Source organism: Typopeltis vanoorti, chromosome 18 (genome assembly GCF_054136105.1).
Source record: "Typopeltis vanoorti isolate ZY-2024b chromosome 18, IOZ_Tvanoo_1.0, whole genome shotgun sequence".
NCBI lineage: Eukaryota > Metazoa > Arthropoda > Arachnida > Uropygi > Thelyphonidae > Typopeltis > Typopeltis vanoorti.
The window spans coordinates 92863401-92885451 of record NC_143566.1 but is presented as its reverse complement, the minus strand read 5'-3'; the positions used below and the strand labels follow the sequence as shown (position 1 = coordinate 92885451).

At 36.2% G+C, this 22051-nt stretch overlaps 1 protein-coding gene across 2 annotated transcripts in view; it reads left to right on the top strand.

Annotated features, from left to right (window-relative positions):
- Positions 1–22051, top strand: part of LOC150096937 (protein-L-histidine N-pros-methyltransferase) — a 335127-nt gene that overhangs the window by 126970 nt on the left and 186106 nt on the right. The window lies entirely within an intron of this gene.

Genomic DNA, 22051 nt, shown 5'->3' with positions numbered 1-22051 from the left:
CCTGCTTCTGCACAACGTGCACGTCAAAGATGTCGGTCTCCACTGTTTCAGTGCCAGGATGCATTTTGTCGCTTGGGCACATCGATGTTTGAGGTCCACTTATGGGTACATCATAAGTGCTGTTGGAAGTTTATGTTAGCAATAACTAAACTGTTAACAGTCTTTCACCACAGGCATTTCATCCCCTTAGATATATCCTAACTCACGCTAGTCTAATTGTCATATGCTTTGCTACTTTGGTGATGATGTCTCCTAGAATGAAATGAAAAGCAAATTTGTTTCCTTGGTAGGTATTCCAAAAAAAAAAAAAAGTCAGTTGGTTTTCGGAGAAAAGTTCACGTTCTTCATCGGCCATTTATGTGTGTGTGTGGTGCATAAAATCACGACGGTTGGCAGAACGATCTCTAAGTCTGAGATTATCCAGTCGTTTATGGACCTATATCTGCCACGCAGTCCTCCACCCTATAGCGCGTCGAATTTCTTCTCTCTTCTTAAATAGCTAGCTCAACATCTTGACTTCTCAAAAATAATAACAATTGATTATTTCTATAATCAACTTCTTCATATTATCAAAACATCGCAGCGACAAAAGGAACAACAACAACAAAAAAAAAATCCACCTCTGTTATACACTAAGTGAATGATTCTAACCTATAATTAAGAGGATTTAACGGTGTACAACAAATTAGCGATTCTGTATTTTTTTTTTTTTTTTTTTTTGTAAGTACCAATTCCGACTTTCTTTCGAGTTTTCGCATGATTTCTTTCATTTCCGTAAAAAAATCGCGAAAAAACGATACTATGAAGTATCGTTTTTTCGCGATTATCATGCAAAGTTCACAAATTCCGTTAAAACTGTAACTAAACAACCAAGCATTTCATAACAGAGACGATTCAGTCTCTTTTTTGGGGGGAGGGGGAGAATACGCTACGAATGCGATTTAAAAAGGGAAATAGAGATATATTATTATATTTTTAAACTTGTTTTAATATAATTTATTTCAAAATTTTAATGTGTAATACAACTCATACAATAGTTGTATTTTATTAACTATAAATTCAGAGTTCTTTCGTTCTGATTTCTTGTGTAAAAAGCGATTGCCTCTCCCACTCTATTTGCCTCTGCTCTATGGATCTTTAATATCGGCATGTTTCCTTTCGGAAACTTTTATTTATATTGCTTCACATGGTATCTGGAGAGTTCATCGAAAAGGCAATTAATCGAATGAACAATTCATCGAACGATGATTCGTCGAAAATGCAATTCATAGAAAAAAAACAATTCACCGAAAATGTTAACATTTCGAAAATGTTATATGATAAAAGTGATCCGTTTAGAACAAAAACTGAACGTGCAGAGTGAGATAGCAATGCTACTTTAATAGGGAATAATTATAGAACTGTGTTAAAAAGTAAAAAACTTTCTACAAATTATAGAACTGTTTCATGGAACTGATTTGCCTGTTTCCGGGAGGAAAAGCCCAGATTACGCAGGCTCCATTATTATTATTGTTACTAGTAGTAACATGTGACTTCAATACAGCAATTATTATGGGATGAATTTTACTCAGATTCGCTATTTCAAACTTTTACAAGAAAAGGTCGAACCGTTCCAGTTTTCAGTTCAGCTATATTCGAGGCGACAAAATTTTCATGGAATCGCTTGACATAGCTGCTGCTTCGTGTTCTTTATGGCAGTTACAGTAGTATGTTCTGCTGGAGGAACATTTTTTTCGAATATCTTTGGCTTTATACTATTCTATTTCAGGAGCTTTTCTGGAACTTGCATAGCTAATTGCAGTTGATGCTAATGTATTTCATGATGTTTGGCCAGTTACAAATGCAAGAAGCAATTTTTGTACCGTAACCCCGAAAGGCTGGAAATTTATATCGCCTAATTGGTAACTAAAACGGATAACCTTGCTTTAGAGACCATACCTGATATTTTTCATGCTTCTTCCGATTTAAAAAAAAATAAATAAAGAAGCAATCTGGCGACGTTGCTATTGGGAAAAAAAAAATCGACCACCTAAAAGTTTTCACAAAACGCTTGCTACAGTTGATTTCGAAGTGAGACATTACGCACTCGGCCACCCCAGGCTACAACCAACTGTATTTACTAACAGTTATTTTAGTTTTGTACTCAAAATTTTAGTGTTGGACATGGATAAAGTACCTTAAGCACGCTGTAGTAATATTTAATTTAACATTGCAATATGTACATTGCAACTTTCTATAAACAAGATTTTTTAATATACGTGGGCGTGTGAAGTTAGTTCTTGACTCATTTTAAAATCCCGTCCCTTTCAAAAGAACGATCTGCGTATCCTTCGATGTTATAAGGTTGGTATAGAAGATTTGCTCCTCATCATCAAAAGTGACTTGTGTATGGTGTAGTGCCTGACATTCTGAAACATGTCTTCATATCTACAACAGAAAATCCTAGAACATTTTCAGTGGGCAAATACCCATGCTATTACACAACTGCATTCTATAAACTGCAGTCATTCAATTGCTGTTGAATTATTCTTGTAATTGTTCCTTTTTAAAAGAAGTAAATTCACTCATCATAGTATACATACTCAGAAAAAAATAAATCAAATTGGAATACATTAAACTAAAGTGTGTCGGAAGAAATCTCTGTAAAAATGAGGATGACCTTGTATGGTTTCGTTGCCTGCGAACTTGCACAATGAAAAAAATATCTCTGCATAGAAATGGACAAAACGTGGTGCAACTATTTATCCCCATTATCAAAAATGGACTTGTGCATAGCGCAGTGCCTGACATGCGAGATGAGCGACTCATAAGATGAACCATTCATTTTTCAGTTCTGCCTATGGTGGGATAATGATATGAGATATTTTTACATGGTAATTCTGTCTAGGACGCAAGAAAACCTTTATAAGAGCCTTTTCAGTTGAAGTTAGCTGGACAGTATCATACAACGCCGAGAGTGTTTAGCCGTTTCTAGAAACTTCGGATTTCCACTCCGCAAAATAGTGAAACCAGACAGAAGAACGCATGCATTCCCAAATAATACCAATGGCCCAGCGTTAACCTAAAGTATCGATTGAATTCTCAATTCGTACTTTTAGTTGTACTACCAAATGCTATTTCAAAACTGCATTTCACATCAACTGCGTCCTACAATATTGCAGTTATATCCCTAAGGTGATAGCAACTTCCAAAATGATTCCACCCAGGACGTGATCTGTATGCGAATTAACGTTCTCATATTTTGAGTGGTGGCTATTAGAACCAGTATTTGAATCCTACTTGTTGTGAAATTAATGAAATATGCCTTCTGAATTAAGGTAAAATTGCTGCTATTCTCTGACAATAGTAGCAACTGCAACAAGAATCTGCAAAGATAGTGGAAATTCATGAAAAGAATTTTCACTCTGTTTTTGCGCATATTAATTTCCGAATAGCTGAGATGTACAGAGCATGCACCGTAATGATTGTAATATTTTGAGAGCTATATCTCTGGTGGGTTCAGTTTGAATGAGCTGATTGAAGTGTCCCAACACTAGAAAAATTTCTGGACTTCTGTCCAAAAGAATTCCTATTAAGTAAAGCAACGAAATTCTGTTTTCTCTCTCTCTGTCGGATGATCGACCATTAATAACCTCAATTAATGAAATAACTCAATGATAATACTCGGATATTCAAATATTCTCTTTATACTCATTCATAATTCATTCATATATAAATCATGCTAATATAATATATAGGTTGGGTGTGCTGTCATGTGGCTTATACCCGCGCTACAAAATTCACTTTAATTTGACCGTATGATTGCATTTCTATTGATGTATGAAAGTTTTACGAATGCATAGCGCAACAGCGCTCATCTTAATTGTTCCAATGCAATTAATTACAGGATAACTTTGAATACTTTAAATTATCAATTAATATAATTTTAAATATGGAAAGCATAAAAGTCAAACGAACAACAGCTATGCTTCACGCACGCCGTTTATGTGAGAAGCACAAATGGTTTACGCTTCGTGGTGAGATTAGATTATCATTAGCAAATACTAGAGTGAGACACGGATTACTTGAATTTTGATACGATTATGCACAGAAATCGGAAAAAGTGATCAGTTGGGAAATTATTATTTTTCCGGATTAAATCAAAGAAAGGCTGAAATAACTCGTTTTACTTATTTATACATAAGTTCCATCCTCCTTCGACTATAAACAATCATACAATCAGCGAAAGCTATGGCAGAAAACGGTACATTCAGTAGATTGTCAACACGGTTTCCCATTGTAAATATGGACAAAAAAGTTATAAATTATTTATATAAAATTACTTGTCTATATCGGTGTCCTAAACATGTCAGTTCACTCTTCACGCACGCAAAACAGATAAAACTCAGAAAACAAAACAAAAAACAGCAACTCATGACAAATAAAAACATTCAATTTGATTGGTTGACAATCACAGCCACTGATTTTTTTTTGCGTGTGCTATTGTCTCAGCGCACACCCTGCCTCGCCTTCTAAGTGGTTAAAAAACCACTGAAACGCTAAGAATTTGACTCGTTGGGTCATCTGTACGTCTGTTCAAAGGGCTGCATATGTCCATATTTGTGATCACACATCCGGCTATTAACGCGAATATGATGCAGTGTTTACGCGTCGATTAATTATTAGTATATTGTGTTTAATTTTAGAAATCACGCGAAGCCAGGAAACAATTAGGGGGCATCTTTAATAGGAATAAATGCAAAAATATAATATCGATGATATTGCCATGGAATATCGATGAAATTCCGTGGATGTACATCGCACACTTAGCTCACTCGGAATATGCACTCCTGATATATATATATATATATATATATATATATATATATATATATATATATATATAAAGAACGTTTTGTAATGTGTTGCGAATGAAGTCCCTCCTCCTCCCTCAAAATTACTTATAAATAATAGCTTTGTTAACTGGACTTGCTTACTAGTTTGATATCGATATAAACCTCATAAAATGCATTTCCATTTCATGAGGTTTATCTGAGGAGACCTTCAAATAGGTTCTATATCCGTAATCTGATTAAATTCGGATCTAATTCTCGACAACTCTCCTGATATAATGGTTCATGCCTTAATCGCATCAAAGTTGAAAGTCTAAAATTGTCTTTTTATTTTGTTCCTGGCCGCTGATAACGTATTTATTAATCTGTATTTTGTATCTGGCCAAGAGTATTACGAAAAGATCTAATTTTATTAGCTTTAGATGCTCCTTCGTTTATTGCATACAGTGTGCCTTTTCTCATTCCCCACATTTCCCTTATATGCGTGGCGATGTTTGCCGGTTTTGAAAGGTAAGATACTTTGTCGTTTTTATGGCTGCTGTCTTATTACCTTTACGTTTTTTGTATTTTTATATTTTTCGTAATGCATTTCTTTGAACAATACTTCCATACCACTGCCTCTTTAATGATTAGTCCAGGAGTTCCTTGCACCAGTAAGTTCGTCGACTAGCATTTCAAATAAGCTATGTCACCTATATGATTGCTCTCTTAAATGGTTATCGCGAAGGGGGAGTTTTCTTTTGTGTCAATACAAAAGCTTTTTTTTGCCAAGCAGAGTGAAAAGCCAAATAATTGAAAGTAAGGTGAATTTTCTAGTATTTATACGTTGGAACTTTAAAATCTAACATATAAAACTCATTCTGTGTTTATGAAAAGAATTTCAACTCTTTATTGTTCTCTCATATTAACTTCGGAAAAGTCGAAAGATGCACAGAGCATGTTCCTTATTCTAACCAATGTTAGGTGTATTTTCAGTGACATACATCCGGGGTAGTTCCTTTAAAAATTTTAATGAGCTGCTGCAAAATACTTCCACCGAGGGCATCTGCAGAAAATCTTCTGGATGAGAGAAACAAACCACACATATATATATTCTTAATTTGAGAAGTATATATTTTTCTTTATCGTTATTCTCACACTTTACTCTTTCATTTGTTGTCTGTCCCTCTACTTATAGAGCTTCAAAACAATCATATTAGACTACTAATAAAATTACTGCATATCTTTGCATAGTGTTTTATATCCCAAATTTATATATATACACACACACAAGGGTGTGCTAAAAAGTTGTGGTAATCACCATAAAGGAATTGAGGTAGAACCATGTTCTAAGTATTTATCAGAACTTTTCAGTCCCCACCCCTCGTGTGTGTGTGTGTGTGTGTGTGTGTGTGTGTGTGTGTAAAGAATTAAATGTCGCTTTTACAAGTAAATTGTAGACTCGACTATACAAGCATTACTGAAGGAAAAAAATGAAACAAATTGAAAACAAACACCAAACCTTGGAGTCTCAGTCACAAAATCTGAGGACATTGATTGATTCAGCTAGGGAGATGTGTGGTGAAGTTTTCTGCAAGGATAGAAAAATAAGAATACCATGGTGGACACAAGAAGTTTAAGAAGCAGTCCTGGAAAAGAAGAAAGCATACCAAAAGTTCCTAACAAATAAGTCAGCAGATGTCCTAAAAGAATACAGAGAAAAATGGAAGAGCTAAGCTGTGTGCAAAAGTAGCTAAACAAAATCATGGGAAGACTTTGGTAAGAATATAGAAAATAAATATTAGGAAAGTGGCAAAATGTTCTGGAGACTATTGAAGAAGCTTAGAAATGGAGGAAAGAGTACTGTACAAGAAATCAAAGATGATAAAGGTGACATGAAAACTGAAGATAAGGGGTCTTTTTCATGAAAGACTATTAAACAAACCAAGCAGTGACATAACCATACTAGAAAATTTTCAAGGGGAATGCAAAGAGTATATATCGATACTCGAGGTGAAAAAGCCATGAAAATTTGAAATGTGGAAAGGCAGGTGGAGTAGATCATATTCGATCAGAAATGCTTAAGTATGGAAGTATAAAAGTTTTGCAGTGGCTACGCTGCTTAATTCAGAGGACCTGGTCAAAAGATCGAATTCCCAATAATTGGAGTAGAGCTCTCATGGTACCCATCTATAAAAATTGAATAAAACTAAATATGAGAATTACAGAGGAATTTTTGTACTAAGTGTTCCAGATAAGATTTATGGAAGCTTACTTGAAAAGAGGTTGAGAAATATTGTGGAAGAGAAACTTGAATAAAAACAAGCTGGGTTCAAGTCAAATAGAAATTGTCGAGGTCAGATTTTCACTTTAAGACAAATAGTTGAAAATTCATGGGAATTTGACAGGATCTGTACTTAGTTTTGTAGATCTGGAAAAGGGATATGACAAGGTGTTCAGAGAAAAGTTTTTCGAAACACTACAATTATATGGGGTGAATGGAACATTATACAGAGCAACACATAGTCTACATTTAAGTCGTTAGTCAGCAGTTATAATTGAAGGAATTATAGGAAGATGGTTTGATGTTAAATCAGGGATAAGACATTGATGTACATTATCCTCTCTGTTATTCATCATCTATATGGATCACATTATGAAAGAAAGTGGCATCAAGCCTGATATCAGAATTGGAGATGTCAAACTTAGTTCTTTACTTTATGTAGATGATGTTGTACTCCTAAACACATCTAGTGCAAGTCTCTAGGATTCACTAACAAATTTGGCATGAAAATTAGCCATAAAAGACCAAAACTATGGAAATAGGTAGGATCATAGAAAACTTCAGCTGCATTCTGAATGGAAATCCTATAGAACAAGTAAAATATTTCAGCTATTTAGTCATAGTTTTTAGTGAAGATGGCAGGCTAAATCTGGAAATAGACAACAGAATAAGCAGAACTGGGTGGGTAGCCAGCTGTTTATATGGAATAAGAGAGAAATTAGCCAAAACACCAAACTAATAAGATAGTGTTTAAATCAGTTTTAAGTTATGGATCTGAGAGTTGTGTTAGAAATAAAGCACTTGATCAAAGACTAGAGACCACAGATATGAGGGTTTTCAGAAAAATTAGGGCGATGAACCGATGGTATCAATTGCAGAATCATACTAAAAATGAAGATATTAGAAAGGAACTTGACATTATTAGCATTCAAGAATGTGTCAGCAGAGCTAATTGAAGATGGTATGGCCACTTGAATAGAATGGGTGAAGAAAGATTAGTAAAACAGGCATTTGATGCCAAGATGGCAGGAAAAAGACCCCAGAGGAAGACCAGGTCTAGATGAATTGATTCGGTCAGAAGTATACGTTAGAAGCATGAATCGTTAGATATGACAATATTGGAGTGCTCACAAGTAATAGTTTGATTTGGAGGAAAATTGTTGATAGGAGATTAATAATAATGTAAATTTAATCACGTAGTAACCTGAACACCACTTGGAGGGGGGGGGGGCACATATCTAGAAAATGATGGTATATATATATATATATATATATATTTTTTTTTTTAAAGCAGTTTATTTGCATTTGTAAATTTTGTTGCATATATTGCATAGACTTTTCTTCATTTCTCTTCCTCTCTCTGCGAGCTCAGTCCCAATTATAGTGTATAATATGCTAATAATGTAACGCCTATTGTGGCCGAAGGCGCAATCAGCATGAAAAATGAGTCATGGTTAACAGTGAATTGTTTTGTGCTATAACAGATGATAGTCTTTGCTTCGCAAATATGCAATTATTGGATTTCTGTGGTATTGTGTTGTTCATATTCGCTTGTTACTTGGAATACTTTTCAAGTGACTTTCGGTTACGATTAGGTTTTATTTTGAAGTACTCGAGGTCTCTAGTTGCTTCCACAGAACTATGAGTAATATACGACTGTTGCCGTCGATATTTTGCATCGTAGTGAATATGGATGGATTATTGAAATACTCTGCAGAGTTGTGTAGTGTTTTGTTTCATAGGTCTCTGGTGGCTTCGGTTTCTGGTGCTGTCTGTCTGCCTGCACCAGTTGTGTTCCAAGCTGTTTTTTTTTTTTTTTTGGATACAGAAGCCTGATTTCGATTAAAAAGCGACGGAACATTATGTCGTCCATATTCAAATTTGGGATGGAGAGGTTAGGAATACATTCGAAAAAAACTGCGGATGTATATTAGATTCCTTTAAAACGTTTTATTAAAATATATCAAAATCGAAATTTACACTAATCACGTATATTGTATGAAAATATACTTGTCAAAATTTTGATATTCGATTTTGATAATTAAAATTATCAAAATCGAACTCTACAGTAACTACTTAATTGTATTAAAAATAATTACTAAAATACAGAGTGAATGAAATAATGATGGATCTAATATCCACTTTGCTTATGTAATAAAGTATTAAAAATAACTTTCCAGTAAGTTTCGGATGCTGTTTCAAGGCTAATTTTAATCTGTGGTTCCAAAGATAAAGATGCTATCTCAGTTGGCTGTAAATAGTGAGGAGAATCGTCTGATATTTTATTTGTAGTTTCAGATGTTTAGCTTCATGCGAGACAAAGTTTGGTTGCAAATGCATATAAAAATAATTAGAAATTAGAATTAAAAGAAAAATAAATGGGTTTTGCACTGACATTAAGAAACCTGTTATTTATTTATTTATTTATGCTTATGGCTACACGAAACTGGTAAGTGAAAAGTACAATCACAATATCCAGAAACCAATGATGAAAATCTTAACATAGAAAAGTTCATTACATAAAAGGCACAACCTGCTTTCTAAGGCTTTCCTTTTTTTAAAAAAAAATAAAGCAAAAATAACTTGTCATAATCAAGCCAGGGACAGTTATCGTCCTGCTGCAACAAGTATGACAAGGCTGCATGTTCTCTCAACACTTCACAACATAAATGTAGCTGTATCCGAGGTTTAAGTAGAGAGCAGTTGTGTCTTGTGTGAGAAAATTTGATCCATTAGAGGAGGCTCATTTCACATTGTATCATCATCTTCTAACATGAGGAGGAGTTCTGCTGATACTATGACGAGGACTATGAGAGTGACTATGAGAATAACGGCTTCGTGGTGAGACGGGACCGTGATCTTCTGTTTCCTCCATAACCACTGCCACCACCACCATACCAACTACAGGTCAAGGTCCAGGCTGGAAAGCCAATTCAAGGCCTCATCCATCCTTGTGGATGTCCTGCAGGCCACCACCGTGAAATTGGCGCCTTGGGCAGTCGTACACAATATGAGTAATCGTCTGAGCCACGGGAGAACAGTCACAATAAGGGTGATCTGACAGCCCTCATTTATGTAGAAGGTAGCCACATCTGCCCTGACTAGTTCTGATCCTGTTTATTGATGACCAAATTTTTCTAGGAAGATCAAAACCAGGCTGCGGAGCCCAGGGATCTTCTACCAGGAAGCCGTTTGTTGGGAGATTGTTGGACCAGTATTCTCTCCATATGTCAGATATTGATGGCAGCGCAGCTGAAGAGAGTTCGTCCATGGACCAGAGAGGCTTTCTAGATTTGAGGCGAAGACTAGGTGGGTTTATGAGAGTCTGTTAGAGGGGCAGGAGTGGGTTTCTCATTGCTTTATTAAATTCCTTAATCGAGGCTTGTATTCTCCGTATGTGTGGTGGAGCAATGTTAGATAGAACAGGCAGCCAGGAGAGAGGGATGCTTCTCACTGTCCCACTAATTGTGCGCATGGTAGAGTTTAGCTGGGTGTCTATAATGTTAGTATGTGCACTTCTTTCCCAGACAGGGGCACAATATTCTGCTGCAGAGAATGCGAGGGCTAGTGCAGACGACCTTAGGACCTCTGCACCACAAACCCAGGTTGTTCCAGCAAGAAACCTGTGATATCATGTAATCAGTTTTCTTAAGAGAAAAGCGTGCCTTTGTCGTGATCTATGACACTAGTAGCATAGACTTCTGAGATGCATTGGGTAGGGGAAAGTGAGCTATTTCACTGTTTATGAAATTTATTGGCACAATAATAAAAATTATTGTGCCAATTTCTGAAACCCATCCAGTCATGAAATCCCTGTTTATGATCCTAAACCTTCACTAAAAACATTTTCCTTTAATCTAGTAGTTCATAACTTTTCCTTGCTTTTATCCTTTTGAATAGTGATAAACAGCAGCAGTGAAAGTAAATGATATTATTCTAGTTTTTAACTTAAAATTTCAGGAATGTACTGTCAAAATCTTAATTAGTTTTTAAGAGTTTGTCGTTATTAGTTCACCCTATTTACTGCATTTTGACAGTCATTTCTTTATTGTTGGAAATTGTCTTAATTTAATGATATCGTGATTACTCTATCACTAATGATGGAACTTTTTTTGTTCTGTGTTAATCACACTTCCTCTAAGATGCGTTTATTGTCTAAAAATGCAATTTGTAGCGTTGAGCTCTACAGTGGAAGATACGGTAGTCATTTACTTTCATATAGCCATCCATATGGATAGATTTCGCTTAAATTCTTGCTGCAATAAAAATTCATACTTCTCCCCCCCCCTCTATAGTTCGAGTATTAGCAATTAAAAGTTTGCAGGGATGTGTGTTCCCTTTGCATGCTGTATAACTGAGCAAAATTTGTGATGAGATTTCCACATAACTATGAAGTATAAGTTGTTAATGAGTTAGTGCTCAGTGCCCTAAAATATCGCTTATTTATTTTTCTTCAGTTCTAAAGGAGTAGTCTCACCTCTGAACCTCAAACAGACCTGTTTTTGTCATAGAAACTTTATATTACATCCGTCTGATTCTTAAAATGAAACTTTTTAAAATCATATACTCAAGATATGTGTTTAGAACGAGAAATACTAAAGTTAATTATATCAGCTTCCTCACTAGTTAGAAAATTAGAGCAATTAGGTATTTGTAATTAATAATATTTTTTGTTGTTGTTGTCTCCTTTATTCGTTGTATTTTCAATCAGAGGAAAGAAATTTTGGAAAGATTAAGAGATGGGAAATGATAGACATATATATAGGAGAATGTGTGTGTGAGAGATAGAGGGAGAAGATATACGTTAGTAATAGTCCTTAACTAGCCTGCCCCCCCTCCCCCCTTCTAGTCCTAACCACACCCTATATCATTGCTCTCTATTCCTCTCCTCATAGTGCTAGACCTCCAAAAGAAAGACCGTTATATGTTTCAATTTTAGTTGCCTACTAAAGGAACTTTTTTTAATTTTTTTTTTTTTTTACCGGTTCCCTAGTTAGTTGATCTTTGACACATCAAAATCAGAGTTTTTTTCCTTCCCGAAACTCTGGTTAACTGCAACTCAAGAAAACTGGCCACAGAACTCGCACAATTTCAGACAAGAATATAGAGGATTAGGAACAACGAGATAATGACAGCGATCTACTATGTCGTATTACCCTCTCCGGAGCCTATGGCATCATTGATAGCTTTGGGATTGCTATCAGTGACAGGTCAGGGTGAAGTTTGGCTGACGAACAATCTTCAAAAGGTTAGGACTGAAACGGCTACGCCAGCTTTTTTTGCAAACTTAAACGGCTTTAGAGGATTTATATTTGTTTATATAATCTATCTTGTCCATTCTCTCCTTTAGTTAACCAGCATCAACTACAACCAAACAAACGTAAATAGTCTTCACTTTCTGTTCTCGTTTAAAAATGGTTTTTAAAGGAGGAAAATGTTTTTTTTTTCGTTTTATTCTGTAAAAAAAATAAGTGGAATTGGTTGATTGATTTGGATTTACCAGGCTGAGTCCAGATAGGAGATATAACCAATGTAGTACAATGAACTCACAACAATGAATTTATCTCAACGTTGTGAATTCTCAAGGCATTATACTTTCTCCTTAATTTGAATTTAGTGAAGTACAATGTATTTTTTTTTAAAAATATCATACATGGATATCAAACTATAATTAGCGTCCGTTGTTTCAAGAAAATATCACTGTAATTATAATAAGAAATAATTAGGATTTTGTAGCGAATTGAAACTTCCTATTAAAATCTGCTTACCTAAAACAAGTAATTATTTCGGTTTAAAAGGAGAAAAAAAAAAAAAAATCAGTGCTTAACCAAGTAGGGTAAACGGATACACTTGAATTCATAAAACCGAAATTGAAACAGAACAGTGACTTATATCTTTCGTAATTTAAATCTGGCTTTATAACGTAAAAGTAATAACCTGCACTAATTTATTTATTTATTATTTTTATAGTCGCAGCACGCTACCGTAACAAACGCATAACAAAGGAGGCTCGAGCAGTTTCTGAATATTAACCTTATCAAAAAATTTAGCGTTAAATCAACCCCCGTCGTCATAGAACACAAACCATAACTTTATTTTAATTCTAAGATGATCACGGGCAATGCCTTTGTCAGCCATCATAGCAGCCTTAGGTTTAGATTCACATCACCTACTCATTCAACGCATTCGCCTCTTGAATGGAAGCACGCCGTATAGAACCTTGACAAATCGAAACCATGCGGCATTTATATGCAGGTTCGAAACAGCTTTGCGTAATGATGGCCGCCTTTGCCACTACGAGAGAGCAGCTCATAAAGGAGAGTTCAAAAAACTGCTTTAACCAATTAGGCTGCCGAAACAGCATGTTAGGTGTATGAGTTTGTTACCACAACTATTGCCTCGGTACTCCCCTTCAAGCAAACGCGAAAGAAATATTGATTAATTGTGCTCCACAAGTCGCTATTGGGACAAGCGAGTACACAAATAAATAGCGATTCTCAACTTTCGCGGAAAGGAAGGTAAAATGACATGGCTTGAAAGTTTAATTAGCAGTCAGAGCTATTCAAAAATGGTGGTACAGTTTCAGGGGTGGGGAGGAGGAATGCACAAGGCTTTTGAAAGGAAATCGTTAGATCTTATAAGTAAAACTTGGTCTTCTGTGTGGAGACGCTTGCTTCTTGCTCGGTGCTATCTTAAGTATGGAATCAAAATCAGTTCAGAATGTGACTGGGTACCTGGTGATTTATTAATAATTGCCAAGATTTGTTACTAAGCTCGTCTTCGTCCAAAACCTGCACTTCTACGCACGTGCCATTGTTAAAAAAAAGGTTTAAAATTTTATTGCGTTCCACGTTCAGAAATAGGTATCGGATCGTGTTTCCGTCGTTTTACTGGCTCTATCAGTCGCCCTGACAATCTTTAATATTGCCCGGATGACAGCGCCGAGTCGCGACACCCAACCGTTACAGGCAAGCACGTATTTCGACACAGTATTCGCGTCATTTTTGCTGCAAACTATCTCCTGGCATTTATCACGCTACATATGCATTCTGTAACCTCTTGTCAAGGAGGGGGGGGGGGATAGTGAGGGAAGTATCTTCATGACGATGATTGTGCCTGACTTTTAAATGCGCAATGTTTGTTCGGCCATGTGATTGAGGTTGTTAATCAGTTTTGTTTATTAAGTCGGCTAAGAGTTTGCGTTTCATTTTTAAATAGAGCGTCGTCAGCTGCGAAGTTAAAATGAGTGTTCGGGGGTCACCGTCGCTCTTGCAGGCTTTGTGCATGTATTTATGATGACACGCGTCCCTTTTTTCAAGGAGGAGGAATTTACGGTTCCCCAGATTGGGCACGAAATGACAACGCGAGCGAGTAAACGTCACTCCTCAGGTGATTTAAGGCTGACAGTGTACAAATGTGCCATTTCTCTCTCCTAGTTCGGCGGTCAGTAGCTACCCCAGGTAGGCGGCGGTAATGTTGGGCTCTTGGCCGCGCTCCCGTGATCTGTGGCCGCTAGTTATTGTCACAAGCGAGACTTCACATAATTACATTGTGCGCTGGGGAGCTCGTCGCTTGCTACCTTCTTCCGTCATGCCCAGGAGGTGTTCGTTAGGGCTGCGTAGTCATCAAACAGGCAGCAGATTGCTTGCCGCTGTAGCCATGTATGTCTTGGACATGCTTCCATTGGAATTACAAAGAAGTGAAAATTGAAGGGTCGTCACGGGGAGGAAAGAGGCTGCCAGAGACGACGTTTTTTGTTAGCTTAGTGTCTGGCTACTGTTTGCTCTCGTCATGACGGGCCAGAGGAAAGGATGGTGGGGGGGAGAACGGACATACAGCCATATGTTCCGATCCATTTGACAGTTACCAGAAGAAGTGGACGCTACTGCTCGAGACTTCATTAAAGCCTTTTTACAGCATTTACAGACTGGTTTCCTTTGTTTTCTCACTTTTTAAGAGAACAATATTGCCATTAGTCTTGATTGTAAGGATGAGACAAGGAACAGGATTTTGGACTCACTTCATTAGATGGACCACGTGAGCATGATGGATGCACCACTCTGCAGGAGACACCCCTGTCCACCCTACAAGGGAACGCGAGAACCGAAATCATAAATCTTGGCTCAAGTTCGATCTCTTCTCCGTGTGCAAGTTGGCCTCGTCTTTTGTCTTGGCGTCATGGCGTGTGACGTAGGCTCAGATTAACACTCTCCTCCAAGGCTCTTCATAAAAAATGAAGGCGAGCGTTCTCGGACATCCGTGCTCAGTATCTGTCCTGACAGCCATTATCTGCTGCTAACCCACTTAACGGTGTCGAGCCTTTACAGAAGACGCTTTTATTTATATTTCTCCGAGTCAAAGATGATGGTAATTTGATAGATTGTTCTCATACAGCTGCAATGAAATTACTCGGTAATGGAAGCCGAGCAGCCTACTTCTTCTTCAAGTCATTAATATTCATGTCGACCGGGGACAACGGATAGTCGCCGAGATGCTGACGGACGTAAGGAAGAAGGATGACCTTGTAACGTGACAGCGGCATTACCATGTCTCTCTCCCCTTCACTTGGCCATGCACTGGCCTACGCGAGTGTCAACGATTTCTGTTTTCTGTTGCCGCCAGAATCTGGCGTTCTTAATGGACTCGTCGCTTTGCTGCTGGAGACAAATCAGCCCATTATCATCGCCGTAAATTTTTCCTCAACCGCCGAGATGTGTGTCGAGGAAAGGGCCGAGACATACCACCTTAATTAGCTGGACCGTTAGGACAATCTGATGCACCATCAGCTTCAACATAAGTGGCGTCCGGGGGCCACTTTGCTCACCAACAGCCTCTTTGGTGTCAACTGCTGCCAAGATGTCCGCCTTGCTGCTCATAGACCTAATTATCAGCGGCACCTATCTAGAGAGAAACAGTTTTGTGATAAGCGAACTTGTGCGGAATGGTCACTGCGCGCGCTCAGACACACACATACACAGCCTACCTATTATAAGATTTCCTTAGTACATTTATAAAAGCAGGAATTAGTGAAATTCGGAGAAGAGAAATATTACAATCTTAACTAAGTGTATTTAGTTGTTTATAACAGTTATGTTCATCATATTTATTGTTGAACTTTATACTTTCTCATATTTTAAGTCTCTATCAATTTATGGGAAAATTATCAGGTGTAGATAATTTTTAAAGCAGAAACTTGTCCATCTATGGTCATTTCGTAATGTATTAAAAATAAATAAAATTTGCTATAGCAAAATTATTAAAAAATAATAATAAATAGGTTAAAAAATTAATTTTTCATTTTGTAAATAAACGTGAATAAAGAAGGGATTAAAATAAATAAATAATAAGCAAAAACAAAAAAAGTTAAAAGAATCCAGCAGAAAATATTATATTTGCACTGTTACTCCCCCATCCCATTTTTTTGCATTGTTTGAAACTTTTTTTATTTTAATTCGGTCCTGCGCTTCGTTTCAGTATTATATTTATTAATCCCGTGTGACTTATTTTCCATCATTATAGTACTTTTATTCAAAGCAAGAACCATTAAGTGTTATGCATCAAATCGTGTATCAAATAGCATATAAAAACGAATATACTGAATGTTTGTTTGTCACTTGCCTGTAGAAAAATTAAATTTTTCATCATGCATTTTTTCATTTAAGTAATCTATCAGTTTTCTTATAGGGTGACTGAATTAATCGTAATTATATACTTTTAATACTTGTATAGAACCTCATTATTCATGTTCACCAGATCTGTAAGTGTCATCATGGTATTTTTTTTTTTTTTTGCAAAAATACTTCCGACTTATTAGCATTCTCTCCTTTGTTAGGTTTGTCAAATAGTAAAGAATTTGCTGCAAGACACTTGACGTTAGTAAGAAACTAAAAGGAAATAATAACTACAGTTGAAAAACCAAATAGATTTTGGCGAAAAAATAATGAGAAGAATTATTTTAATAATCCCAGTGAAATGAGCTTTTGTAGACACATTAATAAAGAAATTTTTTCTGCTTTGTACTCCTAAAGAACCATACTTGGTGATTTTAAATCGATTTAAGCTGCTTCGGCTTACATCGTAATAGGTCTTGGTAAAGTGATTTTTGGAATATTTGTTTTCCACCTTTATGAACGCCAACGAAGATCCGTGATCTGCTGCATTTTTCTTTTCTTACTTATTGATTGATTTCTGTTAACCTATCTTCATCTTATCTTTCACAATGCACGCTCTCGGGTCGAAAGTGTTCAAAGTTTTAATAAGGCAATATGATTTTACAGAGCCCTAGAAAATATCGATTGATTTATTTTCTCTACTCTGTAAACAGTGGAAGCCAGTTTTCAAAAGATTATAATAACAGATTAGAAATGCGCAAAATAGAGGATCAAAGCATAATGAAACGCGTCTAAGAGGAGGGAAAAAAAATGAAATAGGAAAGCTGCAAATTAGTTGAATAGAACTGGAATACATTATCTATCATTCGAGCTTAAATCACGGTAATTGATTTTGACTTGCTATGTTTGCAATAGAACTATAGTTGAAATTTCCAGCTATCACATATGCTTTAATTCTGTGCCTTTGAATGAATTTCTTGCTGCAAGTTGTTCACTTCGGGGTATATGCTATGAGATATAATATTTTCTCTTCCCCCGAAATGCATTTTATATTACTTCATTCTTAATTATGAAAAATTTGTTTTGTTTATAAAAAATGTTGCACTGTGTTATTGGTAAGTTTTATTTTTTTTAACGAAATTCCCATATCTAGCAGTATTCGTAAATCATGATTTAATATATCCTTTTAGAAGAAATATAATAAATAAATAAAAATTACGTATTTCCTCAAACCAATGTTATTATTTTAAAACAAATATTTTAGCAATCTGATACAAAACATTTACAGCTGCTCCAATCATTCTTTAGACAAAATAAAACCATTTATCTTGTTCAGCTAGTACTCGCACCACCTATTTTAGCCATTTAGGATATTTTATGCCAGCCGGGCTTACTGTGACGAAAGTACATATGCATTTTACAGACACAGCACATCAATATAACACGCACGAAACGACTGAAAACACTGCTTAAAATAAATAAATAAAATTTCCTGCCCTACGTATATGACCAGCGAACTCACCTGCTGAGCAATCCTTATAAAGGTTCCATTTAAGTAATGGGATTCGAACCGAAGTCTCTGATCCAAAGTGGTGTGACTGTGGACTGCTAAGTAAGCTCTGCAGCAGTATACAACTTAAAGTGGGCAATGAAATATATAGGTTATTATTGGTATCACTAAACCATCAGAGTCAAAAGATAAGTCTATGTATAATCTTTTGACTCCTGATGGTCTGTACCTCTGTTTTGGAGAGATGCGTGGGATATGTGAAATTGACACAAAACAGAATGAGACTGATCACAATGCTGGAACTGCTGTGCTGTTCCAGCATTATAATTTCTATATAGATTTCTATTTTTATAGGTTTTCAAACTTTGATGGTTAAATTAACATTAAGAAAATGAATATACGGAATCGAGAGCTCTGTAGCACCACCACGGTTTCATTTCTAATACAAAACTGGAGTGTCGTGCTTTAAATTATTTTTCCATCCCATAGACAGACAATGGATAACTCTGAATTCAGTAAGTCACAGGATGCTATTATGATTTTTACTGTTAGTTTAGGAGACAGCTTGCTTCTTTTTTTTTATTTTATTCTTTCAAGTCATTCCAGACTCACAATAAGGAAGGTAGTGCTTATCTCATGTCAGCTGAGACATCATCTATCCCCAGAAAGACTTTTTACAAACGTACATGCCACAGTGCGCTTTGAATCCATAGTCTGTTGTGGACGAAGGGGAGAGTTTGCCTACCCGGATGGCAATGTTTTCAATGTTTCATTAGTTTAAATGGTCTATTAATAGTTCAAGAGTGTCCTGAGCGTTATTTCTTCTAGGGACTAGAAGATTTACATCAGTCCGCAGATTTTCATATGGAAATATTTGGACTTTGGCCTCTAGAATTGTCAAATTCTGCAAAACCTGGACGATAGAGTGAATAGTTCATCTGTCTGGAGAAATTTCTCCCAACCTGTCACACATTTTATAAGGTAATTTATACTTTTGTTAGGGGTGAGAGATTGAAGCATAATATTTCAAATAGCTTGTTTTAGGCATGCAGTCCTATATATATATATAAGGAAGGTAATGCTTTTCTTACTTCATTTGATGGAAATCAACCCCAACCCCCCATAAAGGCTTTTTACAAATATAAATGTCACAATGGGCTTTGAATCCATAATCTGTTATGCGAGAATATCGCCTTGAGAAATATCGTATATTAATTAGAATGCTGACGTGTCGGTTGCTTATTTTTACTGTTTGCTTTGCTTTTAATCTAGTCAAAAGCTTACCTATATCGAAGTGTAATTCATTGGTTTACACTTTTTTTTCCTATTCATTTGATGATATTGATGCTGCTCATGTTACAGTAATGAGACTTTTTCAGTCGGATAACGTTCATAATATTTTAATGCTTTCTGAACGATTTTTCAGATTTTCAGGATTGTCGCTATTCGGCATTTAGATAATTTTGCAGGTAAATATCGCCATTGAGAAAACAAGAATCGTTCTCGAAATAAAGTTTGTAGCTCCCTCACTCACGTATCGAAATTTCCCCATATCAAATACGATGCCTTCTTAACCATTGCGGCTGCATAAAAATTCTCGAAGCTTCCTAATGAAAACATTTCCAATTGTCATGTAAATAAGATGCTTCAATTAACATAAGTACCATTTCCCCAGTCACCTTATTTCCCCGGAGTACATTTTCTTGGTCTACAAAGTATGCCCAAAAGCTTACGTATTAGCCAGCGGAGAACGGAAGGGACGAATTGCATTTACAGGAACGTCATCTGCTGTGACATTAATAGGTAAGGTACCCTGTCCTCGGCGTGCAGATAGTATCGTCTTAAACAGAGTGAAAGTGAAGATAAATTATACTACTTGAGAATGACAGTTTCTTCCCCGTCTAGATTACCGTGGATTCTGATTACGATATGCATTTATTTTAGTTTTCATAAAGCGGCTCAAATTGACGTATCGCTGCTAATCTTGTTATCGCTACAAACGAGGAAGAGGAGTAGGTGAACTCCTGAGTGGCTCTTGCTGTTACCGAAAACTGCTTCATACAGTGACAGATTTCACTTAGCGAAGCACCCACGAAACAGAGCGTCTTTTTAATAAGATTTCTTCGAGCATTCATAATGCTTAACGGGCAAGAAAAAAATTGTTTTTTTTAAAAGCTTTTTTCAGAAAATGACGTCTGTAGGGAGAATGTCACGTGACGTTAATGCCAACATCTTATAAGTCTCGAGGAACAAACTAATATGGATTACAATAATTGCACAAGTATTCATTGTATCAAATATCTCAACTCGTTGACATCATTGTTAAGTTCCAAGACAGATTCTTTTTTTAGTGTCGAGAACTCTTGCGGATTATCTTGAATTGATGAGCTGTATCTCGAAAAGGGTGATGGAAAGATTCTATATATATTGCGAAACACAATATAGATTGATACAGATCATGTCGTAGATGGATTCCATCTTACGGAAACAGCTGCCAACGTTTTTGGTCATCAACAAGATCGTACCTTGAGGCATCCTTTAACCTGTTTACACAACGGTTCTGGTAAAAGATGGCTAGTTCCAAAATAAGAAAAAAATCAGCATACCAGAGATATCTGATAAAAAGTTAAATACTATCGAGAAAATTTGCTTAAAATCCAATTATTATATTGTAGAGTGAAGAAAACGCCCATGATAGGGACCAAGTATTGTTATTTAGTGTTTTAGAACGATATGATCAGAAACAGATAAAACGAGGAGGTTCAATAAACGAGCAGGTCATTTTCCCTTATTGCAGTTAGTTGCAAAACCGTAATATTTTAAAGGTTTTATTAGTGCCATCAGAGAAAAGAATTTAATGATCATATTGGGAAAAATGACTCCAGATTGTGCTTATTGGTTTCAGGGATTTATTGAATTCTTCGTTTGGGCGGCTTCACTAAATAAAGTGGCGAAACTACTGGTCCCAAATGAAATTATCCTTGTTTCTTTCCGAACAATGGACAAAAGATGTCATTAAGATGAAGATGGGCAGGCGAACTGACTTGGTAATGTCCGACCACAGAAGCGAGAGCTGTCGTTGACAGACTGCCAAGAAGAGTCAATTCATGTTGAAGGGGAGAAAGAAATAAGGCAATGTACGAATTGGTCACCAACACGCGAAATCACGTGTTTTATACGTAAAATTTTCCAACTGCTATACAAGCAAAATAGTTACCACTTTAAAAACTACAACGATAATAAAAGAGAAGTTAATATTCCGACGTGTAATAATAAACACTCATCCCACAATACAGATTGATTACCCTATTATCAGAATGGATTGTCCTTCTGACATGCGCAGAAGTGTTGAAAGGTCTCGTATCTATAGGCGTACTATAATAGAATATGCGAATTCTCACAGTAGAAATAGTATCTTCATTCTATATGAAACTTTACATAAAAAAAAAAAAAACAGAATGTGGTGTGTGTTGCCATAGTGCACATTATGGTTTCAGCCTGTTCAGTACGATCTGATCAGGTCACACGATACCGCCGATGGTTTTTTTTTTTTTTTTTTTTTTTTTTTTTTAAATCCCACCCATCAAAGGTAATAAACCTGTAAAGTATTAGCACTGTGGGTGAGTTGAGTGCTAAATCACCTGCTCTAGAGACCAAACGTAGAACTTGTTCGAGCCACATCAGACTTCCAACAACAGGTGGTGGTCTCACACTAGCTAATGGATATCACCTACTACGTAATGACATAAATTCATAATTAATGCAAAATAAGATTTTAATCATTTATACTCTATCTAAATTATTCCATCTAAAAAAGGCGTGCATGACGTAGGTG